Raw genomic sequence first — 14,477 nt, forward strand, 5'->3', positions numbered from 1 at the left:
CTACATTGTGACCTCACCCTTTGCTGGGTAAGATTGGCAATCTCGGCTTTAGGCCCTTCGCTCAGGATACTCTGTCCTTTGTATCGAGGCGGTGGGGCGCCAGCTAGAAAGCAAAGTCGGCCCCTGCTCTGGAGTGTATGGATAGACCCACTTAAATAGGTAAAGAGCATGTAAGGAGCTTTACACGCATCCTCTCAAAACATTCCATGAGTAAGCTACGATTATGTTCCTTTTATAGTGAAGAGAATTATTAGACTATCTAGAATCCAAATCTGCTGTGTTATCCTGTGCAAGTTACTTCACCTCTCCGTGCCTTTGGTCCTTCAATTTTAAAATACTACTTACACCGAGAGTGGTGAGAGCTCGAGGCTGGCGAAAGGACCAGAACGTAGTAAGAATGCCAAAGCAACCAAAAACACCTCGCGCACACAACGAACACAGCACCCGACGTCCCACCTCACACCTGGAGGGAACCACGAACAAAACGTGGGGCGCGGACTAAGCCCGGCCCTTTGCCCGCGCAGTGAGATGGCGTCACGGCACTTTTCCGCCCCCCACCTGGAGCCGCCCGGGAGCCGAGGAAAAGCTAGACCCCGCCCCTGGCCCGCGCGACGCACTGACGTCACACTATTCTCCGCCTCCGCTGGCGCTGGTGGTTCCCCGCGGGGTTTCTTGCCTCCGAAGATCTCCAAAGGCAGTTTGCAAGAGGAGCAGGCGGTGGTGTTCGTTTGGAGTCAGTGTGACAGCAGTTTGTAGTAATCGATGGCTTTGGCCTCCTGGACCAAGGGGCATCTTGTCTGACGATTGCACTGAGTCGATTGGGTAGTTCCTCAGAGCAACGTAGGTGCTGCCTCTCTGGAGAGAAGAACAAGACCTTTAATCCAAACTTCTTTAAGGAGTTATATACAAGTGTTTCCCCTTCTCATTTCCCATTCACTCTTCAACTCAGTTCATCTGTTAAAAATTAGTTATTTTTAAAAGGTGAAAGCCCACAAATATATTTGCATGCAAATATACAAATATAAAATGAAAACGTGTCAAGAGTTTAACTCCTTACTGAGGAACATGCAAGAGATTACAAAGAATCCTAAGGAACATAAATAGTCTATATTCTGAAGTGAATGTACAGCTCTCCTTCCTCTACTTCTTCTCCATCCAATGGATCAGCAAGTTCTTTTGACTCAATTTACAAAATTGCATTCACCTCTCCATTTTCACAAACACCATTTTACTCTGAGCCGAAGTCATCTGTGGATCGCACTGCTGCCTTCCAGTGGACCTCACCCCCTCTGCAATCCATTCTCCACACTTCTAAAGGGATCATTTAAAAAAACAAACCAAAAAAAAAGACAAAAAGTATAATCTAGATTATATTGCTCCCCTTCTTACAATCTACCAATGGCTTCTCTTTTGCTTGGAGATTTAAATCCACAATCCCTATGCTTGCTTGCAAAGAACTGCATGATCTACACATGGCTCTTCACCTACCTCATCTACCACTTTCTGTCTCCCTGCTGTGCTGCAGGGCCCTCTGGTTGGAATGCTCCTTCCCCTAAATTTTGCATTGTTGCCTTTTAAAAAATCTTCAGATTTCAGTTTGAGAATTGTCTGCACAGAGAAGCCTTCCCAGACCCTCCGTTCTAAAGTGGCCATTTGGTCATCTGTTTAAGCATTTTGATACATGACATACTCATTTGTTTATTGTCCATCTCCCCACCCCCAATTAAAATGAAAGTATGTAAATTCAGTGAGAAGAACCCTTACCTATACTGTTTACTGCTGTATTCTCAGCTAGTAGAACACTTAATGAGTTGAGCATGTTATTCATCCCCTAGTTGGGGCTTTATCATTCAAGTAGTTAATTGTAACAAATCTCATTATTTAAAACAAGGGTTTCATCAGATCATTATAAAATATATCTGGTTATGTTAGGTAAAAAATACCTTAGATTAAAGAAAAATGGCATAAAAAATACTTTCTGTGCTTGATGTCCAAAGGATTATTATCAAAGATTTTTTTTCAAGGATGCTAGTGGTTTTTTTTTAATGCCTAGATCAATTGCAATCTAGTAAAGGAACTTTGGTTTAATAATTCAACCTAAGATACATGGAATGAAACTTAAAAAAAACTCACTTATTTAGCAGACATTTTTTTGCACTTATCTTTGGGCAGGCTCTATGTAGGATGCTGGAGGATTCCAAATAAAGCCTGATAGAGGTGACATATGAGTTTTGGCTTTCAATATGAGTGGACTGAGAATATGAGTAGGTGAAAAGGAGAGAAACTGGCACTTTAGGCAGAGGTGTACATTTGTAACCAAGCAGGACCCTATAGGGCCTCCCCGGGACAGACCCCTCCCCCCTATCCTCTGCTTTGGTTCCTCTCTGAAGTACCTAGATAGTACCTGATGCACATTTCCTGAGCTGTTTTACAGATATGAAAACCCCCACCAAATGGAAGAAATTAACTACTTGATGATAATGAGCATGTGGCCCCCAGGCCTACAGGCACCTAAGGATTATAACGTTAACCCCTGTGACACCGCCCTGTTACCTCACTACCAATCAATCAGAGAATTGTGCACGAGCTGATCACATACACTGGGATGCCCCTCCCTCACCCGGACTTTTTGAGCACTAGCTGTTCTGGACTTCTTGTACAGCTCCCTGCAATAAATGCTGCACTTTCCTTCATCACAACCGAGTGTCAGTAGATCGGCAGATGGATCCAAGTTTGGTTTGGTAACAAATTCTGTTTGGAAACAGAATACAAATGAGATTAGCTGGAAGGATAGGCAGGAGTCATATCATCAAGGGACTTAAAGTTTGGATCTTATTCCACGGAGGAAGCCAACAGAGATTTTTAAATGGAGTTGTGAAGTGGTCCTCTGTTGTTAGCGTTGTTATAGATAAAATTGTGACTAACTGGACAAAATTAGCTATGTAAATAGACCAAAATAAACCTTACATACTTAATCAAAATCTAAATATGCCAGCTACTGTTAGTTAGGTGATTATGAACTAAAGGAGTTTCCAGTAGACCTTAGAATTATACATTAGAGCCAAATGAGATATTAAAGAAGATATTTATTTTTCAGCAATTGTTTATAGGGTACCAGTCATGATCGGGCACATGGTGGGGGAGGGGAAGGGAAGGGGGAAACTTGAAGCTATTTTCAGTATGTCAAAACACCTAACAGGGGGCTTCCCTGGTGGCGCAGTGGTTGAGAGTCCGCCTGCGGATGCAGGGGACGAGGGTTCATGCCCCGGTCCGGGAGGATCCCGCGTGCCGCGGAGCGGCTGGGCCTGTGAGCCATGGCCACTGAGCCTGCGCGTCCGGAGCCTGCGCTCCGCAACGGGAGAGGCCACAACACTGAGAGGCCCGCGTACCGCAAAAAAAACCCAAAAAACAAAACCACCTAATAGGAAACTGTGCATTTCCCCTCAACAAGGCTGAATAGGGTCATTAAAATTCCATATTTATTTTCTTTGGGTTGGAATTTAAAAGAACTCATTATGAGAACACTGATCATCTCAGGCTGATCAGAAGCTCTGATGAGATGACAGAGGTATCCGGTTTTTTAAAAGAAAAAATGAACTGAAATTTATTGCAGTTTACTAAGTAAAATTATTTAGAATGCAGAAAAAGCTGTTGAATGGAAGGAAAATGTGCAAAACGGTGAAGAATGAAATTCAGATCCCACCTTTACAGTCCCTTTTACATAAAAGCCAAATCTTCTTCTCCCCAATTTTCCGTTTCAGTGATGGCCTCGCCGTGTACTCAGCTACAAAACCCAGAAGCCTGGGCATCATTCTCCGTTCCTGTCTCAATTTATTTCTCCTATTTAATCACACATCAAACTATTGACTCTACCTCTGAAACTTTTCTAGAATTTTACCCTCTTCTTTATTCACACTATTATGGCCTTGTTTGATGTTATGGGAAACACTCTTCCTTCACCACATTATGGCTTTTTCCTTTGTTTTGTAGAAATAGAGTAGTAGAAATAACAAACTTGAGGAAACCAATGTGACCCTGTCCAAAAAGATAAATTATGATAATACAATAGGGAAGAAAACATGTCGTATTTGTCAAATTCCTGGGAGGTGTTCTTCTGCATCCGAGAGTTATGCTTGCTTAGCTATTTAGTTTTTATTAGAAAAGAGGGAGGAATATGTCCTTCAGTGTCTTGATTGAGCTAGAAAGTTGTGATTAGTTATCATAATGAAAACTGTCTCAAGTGGTATAAGCAAGGTGTGATGGGTTGTCACCACAGGCTCATCATTCCTGCCTCAGGAAAGTTAGGTGGTCAGAACACTCCCCTCCTGGCCAGTTGGGCCTGGTGACGCTCATGCAGAAATGCAAGTCATAACTATTTCTTAGCAGTGTGTTGGATGGGGTTCAGGATGTGCTACCTCCAAATATGACCTTGGCATAATGAATATTTTAAGCTGAAGAAGTTTGAGAAAACAGTAGAAGCAGGAAGGTCACTTTGGACCCTTCCCCCAACTTCTTCCTCGAAACAGGTCATCAGACCCTCCTGTGAGAGGTGCTGTCCCTCTACTGGGAAAGAAGCATCCTTCTCTGTAGACAAAAGGACAGAGAGAATCCAAATGAACAGGCCCTGCTAAGTTAAGTTTGCCCCAGTTTACTACACTTACCTCAGACTCTTTGACCTATGATATTTCTTTAGGACTCTCCACTCTTCACCAATTTAGCATAAAAATACTCCAGATAAACCCTTTCTTTGGGTCATCATTTCCTTATGAAGACTCCTGTGTCACGTAAAAATTTTATTAAATAAATTTTTATGCTTTTCTCTTGCTAATCTGTCTTTGTCAGTTTAATTTCCAGACCAGCCAGGGACCCTAAGGAGGTTGAGGAAAACTTTTTCTTCCCCTATAATAGGTAATAAAAGTAAAGTTAAAAAAAAATTTTGCAGCTTATTTTATGTCCTAATACTACCATCTTTTTCACAACTAGAAAAATCAAAGTAAAACCTAGCTTAGTGATGTATAAGTAGTAGTTGTCTACCCAACAGCCATTTTTTCCTCTTTTCCTTTTGATATTTCACACATACTTACACTAAAAAAATTAATCCTGTATTTTATTTGGCCACCCTAACACTGATATATCCAACAGTCATATTCCTCAGTAACATATACTTATATAAACACAGTCAGATTAGCAAAAAAATGTTTTTACAGTGATAATTATTTTTTTGTCAAACATGAATTTTATAGGTAATTAATTGCACACATCAATACAAAACTAGGACTCCTGTCCTCATAATTTTGAATAAGTAATAAAAAACCATACCAGATTATTTTTTAACAAAAATAAACTCTATGCTATGGACAGAGAATTAAGTATCCTGACTTAACATTCAGTAAAATTTGTGCAAGAGTTTGAAATGGCAAAAAAAGATTACTGAGTGTTCTATCTCATGCATCCCTCCGGATTATCTCCTCCTTTGAGTTCCTTTGAGCTACTTATAACTCTGTAAATGGTAGAGACTGAGAACAATGCAAATGACTCTTGTCCATAAATGTGCAATTGAATTCTGTCCAGTGGAGGGACAATTGACTTCTCTCCGCACCCTCGTGGGAAAAGCCAGTTTTGCCTCTATTTGTCAATTCATGTCGGTATTCCTTATCTGTCTAGCTATCACTTTGAATTCTCCTTTGAACCAGTTATAATATCTTACTGCTTCCTTCATTAATTAATGAATTACATACTTAAGTAAGACCTTTGACACATATTCATTTTATATTTGCATGAGAATCACGATTTTTACATTTAAACAATATAGATCCTTTAGTGATATATTTTAAAAGATAAATCAGTTCACTGATATTTGGTCATTTAGGGCTAGGATATATTCTCAATCATTTTAGGATGATTTTTGGGTTTTTTGGCAATTCCAAAGCAATTATATATATATATATATATATAATTTCTTGTTAAAGGGAAATAACTGTAATGACCAACAGATAAAATTTGAGACATTGTTTGTCATAGAGAAACTTAGCAAAGTAACTGGAAGAAAGGGTGAGGGAAGAACAAGAACAAAAGAATGATAAAGAAAATTTCTTCAGTTAAATAAATAAATAAGTAAATAACCCTCAGGCAAGTCTTTGGAGATAGATGCACAGTGCCTCTAGCACTATGGAACTCATGAACAGATTTAATCGTAAGCAATTCTTACCCAGTAATGAAAACCAATCCTTAAGGAAGGAGGAAAGAAGGAAAGATATGAGGAAGAAAAGCCTTCATCATCTTCCCCTAGATACCAACACACCATTTCTATTCTGTTTTACCCCTTCCCAATATTTCCTCTTCAAAAATATGCCCCTCCTATGAGTCCTGTCCCTTTGATGCTGTAGGAGAGGAAGAAGTTTTCCTCCACCCTCTTAGGGTCCCTGGCTGGGTCTCGAAATTAACCTGACAAAGACAGATTAAAGGGAGAAAAGCATGCACGTTTTATTGAATTTTTGCATGTACATGGGAGCCTTCACAAGAAAATGAAGGGCCAGAATAAGTGACCAGAGCAGGAAACTCATACCTTTTAGACAGAGAAACAATAAATCTGTGAAGAATTGCCAAGACAAAGGGGTTTGGGCTAGAGGTAGTAAGTGGTGTAGAAGTAACTAGAAGATAAGGGTGAGTTTCATAAGGTTTGTTTGTACAGATTTCTTGGCTCCAAATTCCCATCTCTGGTAATAAGAATGTCCTCCCTCCTCCTAGTACAGGGAGGGTCCCTTTCACATGGGAGTTCTATGACCTATTTCAGGGAAGTAGGGGAAACAGGGGAAAGTCAGAGTGAACTTCCTACCAATCTTAAAAGGTTTTTCAGCTGAAGTCATTTAATATGCCAAGGTGCCATATTTTGGGGTAGTGTGTCCTGAACCCCACCAATGCCTTAATAGTGTGTAGGGACTGTATAGAGAGGTAATATGAGGAGTATTTCAAGAAGAGCACAGGGCTTCCCTGGTGGCGCAGTGGTTGAGAATCCGCCTGCCGATGCAGGGGTCACGGGTTCGTGCCCCGGTCCGGGAAGATCCCACATGCCGCGGAGCGGCTGGGCCCGTGAGCCATGGCCGCTGAGCCTGCGCGTCCGGAGCCTGTGCCCCGCAACGGGAGAGGCCACAACAGTGAGAGGCCCACGTACCACAAAAAAAAAAAAAAAAAAAAAAAAAAGAGCACAGATGGGAATCAGCAATTTGGATGGTGGTTGGTTCTGGGCTGGAGCCTGTAGGAGGTAAGGATCTGGAAGGAGAGAAAAACCGCAGGGGCATGTGATGGGGTAGATGCATGGGTCTCTCTGAGTACTGAGCACACCTCTAGCAGGTTCCCCAGAGATGGCCCTTTAAGACTGCATAACAATACTTTCTCACCCCCTTTCCAGGCTCCAGTCCTCAGCCACCCCATTAGGAGCCACCTAAGAGCAGCCCCAGGGTAGAAGTCAAAGGTACGCAAAGGTACTGAGCACCAATTTGGTGGACAAAGTGTTGGGGAGTGGTGGTCGTGGAGGTGATGTGGGTATAGATCTATGATCTGACGCCAACAGCAGCAGGCTCCTAACACCAAACTTGTGAATTTGGTGAGAACAGGGCCATTCCCCAACTCATAGGCTGTCCTCACAGCTCTCAGAACCCTGAAAGACCCTGGCTACCATACTCCTAACTGTAGGCCAATAGGGTAGGGGGTCCCGGGAGGAAGAGAACCAGATATAACTTTCTTGACATAAGAGAAGCCATTTTAGCCCTGAGACGTTTTGGGATCTAAGCCTGGCCACAATGCTTGCTCTTGCAGGAAACCGGGTCTCAGTAGTTAATGAAGGAAAAAAAGTTCAGGAAACAAAAGAATGTAAGAATAAACAGCTATTATTAGGCCAGGGAAATAACTTAACCATAATGAAGATAATATATCAGTTGCAAAGATTCCCAGTTCTGTTTTGAAGGTAAAGATTAGCCTGAAGCACATTCTTGAGCTGGTTTGCAGATCCAAACCCCCTCGAACACTCAACCACCAGACTATCTGGAACCTAAGGAATGATGATGTCGACTTCATTAACTTCAGTCAACTAGAGCCTGGACTCTATCTATCAACCTTTGCCCCAATGCTAGGCTGAATTCTCCTCTGCTGAAGCCCCATTCATGAATATGCATATACTGCACAAGCCCCCCTCTCATGAATATGCATACATCTCCCGGCCCCCTTCATGAATATACATGTATCCTTAGCTTAAAACTTCCCCAATTTTGCTGGGAGACACTGCTTCGGGAAAGATCCCAGTATTCTCCTTACTTGCTGCAAAGTAATAAATCCTCCCTTCTCCCACTCTTTGCCTTGGTTGTATCTTTTGGCTCAAAACGCACAAAGAGGTAAACCCAGTTTGTTGGGTGACACAACACCTAATGAGAGTTGTGGATGCCAGAAATGCCTCTCACTCTAAATGATTTTTTTTAATTTTGTATTAATTGTTGGGCGCAGCATTGCCCCTCCACCACTCATGGCTGCTGTTTCTTTTCCAGACAAAAATAACTGTAGTAACTTTTTCTTATTAATACTTTATTATATACTGTAACATATCTATATTGATAATCTCTAATTTTCCAAATAACTGCAGGACGGCTATTATTAAAAGCTGGGCTTCAACAGTATAAGCAGCTAATTAGGAGCTTAGCCAAAATTTGAGGGTGGCTGGGTCCTACAGAGCATAAGGAACCACAGTAGTGTGTGCCGCAAAGCCCTGGGTCTCCCAGTGTCCCCTGCCCCCTGTGTACCCTCTGAATGTGTCCTGTTCCAGGCTCCAGCAGAGGCTGCTACAGGAAGAGATACTGCCTTCACCCTCACATCTAAACATCCTTTCTGAGTCCTGGCCTGGGAGAAGGCAAAATCCCAGACTTGTGCCAGGGAAATATTAAGCCACAGCCCTGATGAATGTAGCCATAGATGATCTGGTTTTAACCTGAGTCAGTCAGTCTTACATAGCCCAATCAAGGGGATCCTGGATACCAGAAGGCTTCTATGGCAGCTCAAAAGTAGACTTACCTCTTGACTGTCCTGAAAATCAGGCTCAGATCTGATTATAAGGGTGGCAGAGCTCCAAGAAGACTAGATGCACAGCTTCATCAGTCTCCTATGTCAAAGTCAGGGCCCTGTTAAGAAAGAAAGGGACCCTGAGACCTGGAATAGGGTGGATGAGTCTGAGACCCTTAAACCTCAGATTTCCTTGAGCCTTACCACCTGTCAGAAACAGCTCTGTCCCTCTCTTACCTGGAGGTGGGCCATGACCCTATGTGAAGCCTGTACCTTATAAGATGACGCTGGTTCTCCTCAAGACCTTCCCCTACAACCCCTTATCACCTCTAGGCTTATAAACAGAGTCAGGGACTTCCCTGGTGGCACGGTGGTTAAGAATCCGCCTGCCATTGCAGGGGACATGGGTTCGAAACCTAGTCAGGGAAGATCCCACATGCTGTAGAGCAACTACTGAAGCCCGTGCGCAGCAATGAAGACCCAACGCAGCCAAAAAATAAATAAATTAAAAATAAATAAATAAATAAATAAACAGAGTCAGTGCTAAGCCCAGTCTTAGAAGTGAAACAAGAGCCCTATTCTAGGAACACATAAATTACCTACCAAAGGAGTTGCAGAACTTTGCTAATACAGTCAGAAAAGAATGAGGGAAAAGATATGTGAGTGGATCTGGAAGGTGTTATTACCATGGGAATAAGAAGAAAGGGAATTCATTGACATGGAGATACTGATGACTCAGGACTTAATATCTGACAGAGACACTGGATTTGGTTTAAGTGTTGTTTTTGATGGCTCATTGAACCCTAGACATAATGAAAGCTTCCAGTAAATGAAGTGTAGTTTCCAGAACTTCCTTGGCATAGGAAATGTTAGAATAGATTTATTATGGAAGGCCTAAGGACTCTTAACCTGTGTTACCCAGGAGGGCCAGACATTCCCTTTACTAAGATAATAAGAAATGCATTGGTGAGAAGCCGCTGACATTTACTTGAAAAGTTTGGTAATCACAGTTTTCTGCAAGTTGTGTAGTCGCTGTCATGAAATGGAACTCGATATCAGTGGAGATGTCGGGATTCTATTAATAGAATGGTAGAGGCTAGAAGACAGCACTTAAGTATCAGAGGCAAAATTGTGTAGCTACTGCAGCAAGGCCAGAGTGCTGCGGGGGGCCTTAGCTTACAGTATCTTTGGCAATGGCTGAAAGATGACGGTGTTCCTACATGTGAGATGGATGAGTGTCCAAGTGAGGTGTTGCTTAATTTTGTGACATTAGCTTTATCATTTTGTTAAAATGATACATATTAATTGTAAAACAATATCATTTGAGAGACCATTCATCCAGATCTCTCTCTCTGCTTTTGTTTTTAATTCTTCATGCATAGGATCTGGCTGTATGTGCTGTCCTGTAACCAACATTTTTGGATCAATATTCTGTAGGCATCTTTCCTTATCAATGAACATAAACATGCATGAGAATTTTGATGATGTAGAGGCAGCATGACATGGTTTTAAGCACCTAGATATTGGGCCAGACTGCCTGAGTTCAAATGCTAGTTCCACAAATTTCTAGCTTTGTGAAAGTAAATTGAACTCTCTATACCTCAGTTTCCTTATCTCTAAAGTGGTATAATAACACTATCTACTTCTTAAGATTATTGTGAAGATTAAATGAGTTAATATATACTTAGATCAATGCTTGACAAGATTTACCTATTATTAGCTATTGCTTTACAGTCTCCTAATAATGGACATTTATGTTGTTTTTTATTTAGCTTGTGTAATACTGCAGTAAACATCTTTCCCTCTATATTTTCTTTTATCTGTGTGATTATTTTCTTAAGAAAATTCCTAGAAATTGAATTTCTAGAGCAATTGTCATGACCCCTTTCCTGAATGATACTTTTAATATTTTCCAGAATTTACCCAAAGTTTCTAGCATGAGACTTGTGTCCTCCCTGGACTATACTTATAAATACAGGTGTCTCCTATTATCTCTTTTTAATTATTAAATAGGAATTTAAACTTGGGGGAGAGGAAATCAGAAAACATGGACTCAGATTACCATCTGGTGCTTTGTGCGTTAAATTGCTTCTAATTCCATCATCTGTATGTTTTAGCATGAATACAGCAGCACTGGATCTCAACCAAGGGTCTCATTTTCAGAACAAGTGAGTTAGATCAGCTACCTTGTACGAATGGCCATGATCTTTGGAAAGAGGTTTTTGCAAAATGACACAATAGTTTAATGGATGATATCTGAGTCTTAAGAAAAATATTTCATTGATCATCCCACCTTGGCACCCAGATGTGGCATTTAGATGCTTCCATTATTCCCATTCATAGCTTAACTGATCCTCCTGGCAATAGTTGCTGGCCGGCTACCTATCCCGTGGCTCCTTGTCTCTGAGTCTCTGAACTGTTGATTTCCCTCTAGAGCAAAGAAGCTTAATCCTTCCACTCTATTCCATCTCTGTTTTCTGCCCCTCTAAGGAAATCTCTACCTTTACTTTCTGCCCTTTTAAAAGTTAACTTATTCTTTTCTTGAATCTTTTTTCCTAACCTAAGCTCTGAGTGCCTTTCTCTAAACCACGTTTCCATTAATAACCCTGTTTTAGGGAGAAGCTCATCATTCCTTTTCTTTGCATGTGTTCTAGCAGATGGGAGTATGGGGAGGTGATGAAGTCAAGCATTCAGATTTGTTCAAACTGGTCTCAATTCATGTTTTCATGAACTCATTCTTCATTTATGCGTCCATTCATGTTTTCACGTGGGTATCATTCATTTGCTTCGTCGTTATGCACTTATTCCTGCATGAAATATTAATATATTCTACGTGTCTGTAATCAGTTCTCACACACTCATCCCAGCACTCATTCATTCATGCCTTTATTCATTCAATTCTGGACTCAGTCATTCATTTACATAGAATTTATATACTCAAAAATTTGTTTATTAATTTCTTTTACATCAGCCAGGGAAACAGGAAACCAATGGCACATTCAAATCAGGATGATTTAAAGGGATTATTTGCCAAGGCGTGGGCAGAGTGTAGGAAAACCACAAGCATTAGTGCAGCCCTCTGGAGCTAACAACAGCTGGGCCCGCTTACCACCTCTGGGTCTGGAAGGCCAAGTTGGGGAGAGAAACTGAGACTTTTCATTGTGGGATCCCCTCCTGGATGGGAGAGAATCTGGGCATAAATACCACGATCTAATTTTTCTTCCTCTGGCAGATCTCTTGCCAATGTCTCCTCTCTACCAATATTCTCTGAATGGAACTATAAGTGAGTGTGTGAGAGAGGGGATGGAGGCAGTCCACACTGGTCAGCCTTCTGGGGACAGAGCAGGATGGAGGTGGGTGGAGGATGTATCTGGAGAAGCAAAGGAAAAGTATTCCATACTCTCTGAGGTTCTGAAGCTGGTCAGCATTGCATCTTCCCTCTTCTTTTTTTTTTTTTTTTAATTATTTATTTATTTAAATTTAAAAAATTATTTTCCCATTTAGGTTATTACAGAATATTGAGCAGAGTTCCCTGTGCTATACAGTAGGTCCTTGTTGGTTATCTATTTTAAATATAGCAGTGTGTACATGTCAATCCCAAACTCCCAATCTCTCTTCTCCTTTCTCATTACTGGGAAAGAACCAGTAGGAATGGGCAAAAAATTCCTGCCTAGGAAATTACTTTCATAACAGAAAGCTACATAGAATAGAGTCAGCCTGGCTATGCATGCTGGCTATCTTGGATTATGCTTGTTTGGGAAAGTCTTTTGGGTTCCTCCACTACCCCCACCCAAGTAGGGTGCTCTTTCCTGGGACAATATTTTAACAGTAAATTGTATCTGGATGACTGCATTCTGCATTCTACATACCTTGATTATCTTATCAGCCAGGGCCTGGCAAAGAGTAAATGTCAAACGCAAGGGTGAACCAGCATATGTGTGCTTAAATCAGAGGGTGCTGAAGCATTTAGGGAGGTAAAGATATCTTGAATTTCTTTTGCTCTCCCACAAGGTGGCGGCAATTACCATGGTCCCATTTTCTTTTTTTCTTTTTTTCTTTTTTTTTTTTTTTTTTTTGCGGTACGCGGGCCTCTCACTGTTGTGGCCCCTCCCGTTGCGGAGCACAGGCTCCGGACCTGCAGGCTCAGCGGCCATGGCTCACGGGCCCAGCCGCTCCGCGGCATGTGGGATCTTCCCGGACCGGGGCACGAACCTGTGTCTCCTGCATCGGCAGGCGGATTCTCAACCACTGTGCCACCAGGGAAGCCCCCCCTTTTTCTTTAGTTCAATTTCCTTTTCCTTCCCTATCTAATTTTTTCTATTTCTCCTAGTTGTCATTTCTTAAGTTATTGCTGGTTAAGCTTTGCTTTGAGTCTTAAGAATACAACTAGGTTTTGCAATACTATATCTTGAATCACAAGTATATGAAACAGATATTTCAGTTACTGTCTGGCTCCCAACTTATTTTCCTTAAGAGAAGATATTGAGAGATATTAACTCCCAAATCTGATACACCTTGCTTCGCAACAGGTTAATTCAGTATCCTCTTCTGTGTAATATCTTTGATGTTGAATTAACAAGACACAGGGATTTTGGAATTAATATTAAAACATGGATCAGGTATGACAGTTATGATATCATTACTAACAATAACTTGAATACTTTAATGACAACTTTATTGAGGTATAATTGACATACAATAAAATGAACATAAAAACTTGAGAGAGGCAGACAGCAGAAGCAAGAAGAACTACAGTCCTGCAGCCTGTGGAACAAAAACCACAATCACAGAAAGATAGAAAGGTGAAAAGACAGAGGGCTATGTACCACATGAAGGAACAAGATAAAACCCCAGAAAAACAACTAAATGAAACAGATATAGGCAATCTTCCAGAAAAAAATAATTCAGAATAATGATAGTGAAGATGATCCAGGACCTCAGAAAAAAATGGAGGCAAAGATAGAGAAGATGCAAGAAATGTTTAACAAAGATCTAGAAGAATTAAAGAACAAACAAATAGAGATGAACAATACAATAACTGAAATGAAAACTACACTAGAAGAAATCAATAGCAGAATAATTGAGGCAGAAGAATGAATAAGTGACCTGGAAGACAGAATGGTGGAATTCACTGCTGTGGAACAGAATAAAGAAAAAAGAATGAAAAGAAATGAAGACAGCCTAAGAGACCCCTGGGACAACATTAAATGCAACAACATTCGCATTATAGGGGTCCCAGAAGGAGAAGAGAGAAAGAAAGGACCAGAGAAAATACTTGAAGAGATTATAGTTGAAAACTTCCCTAACATGGGAAAGGAAATAGCCACAGAAGAACAGGACGTGCAGAGAGTCCCATACAGGATAAACCCAAGGAGAAACATGCTGAGACAAATAGTAATCAAACTGGAAAAAATTAAAGGCAAAGAAAAATT

This window comes from Kogia breviceps, chromosome 5 (assembly GCF_026419965.1).
Source record: "Kogia breviceps isolate mKogBre1 chromosome 5, mKogBre1 haplotype 1, whole genome shotgun sequence".
Lineage (NCBI taxonomy): Eukaryota > Metazoa > Chordata > Mammalia > Artiodactyla > Physeteridae > Kogia > Kogia breviceps.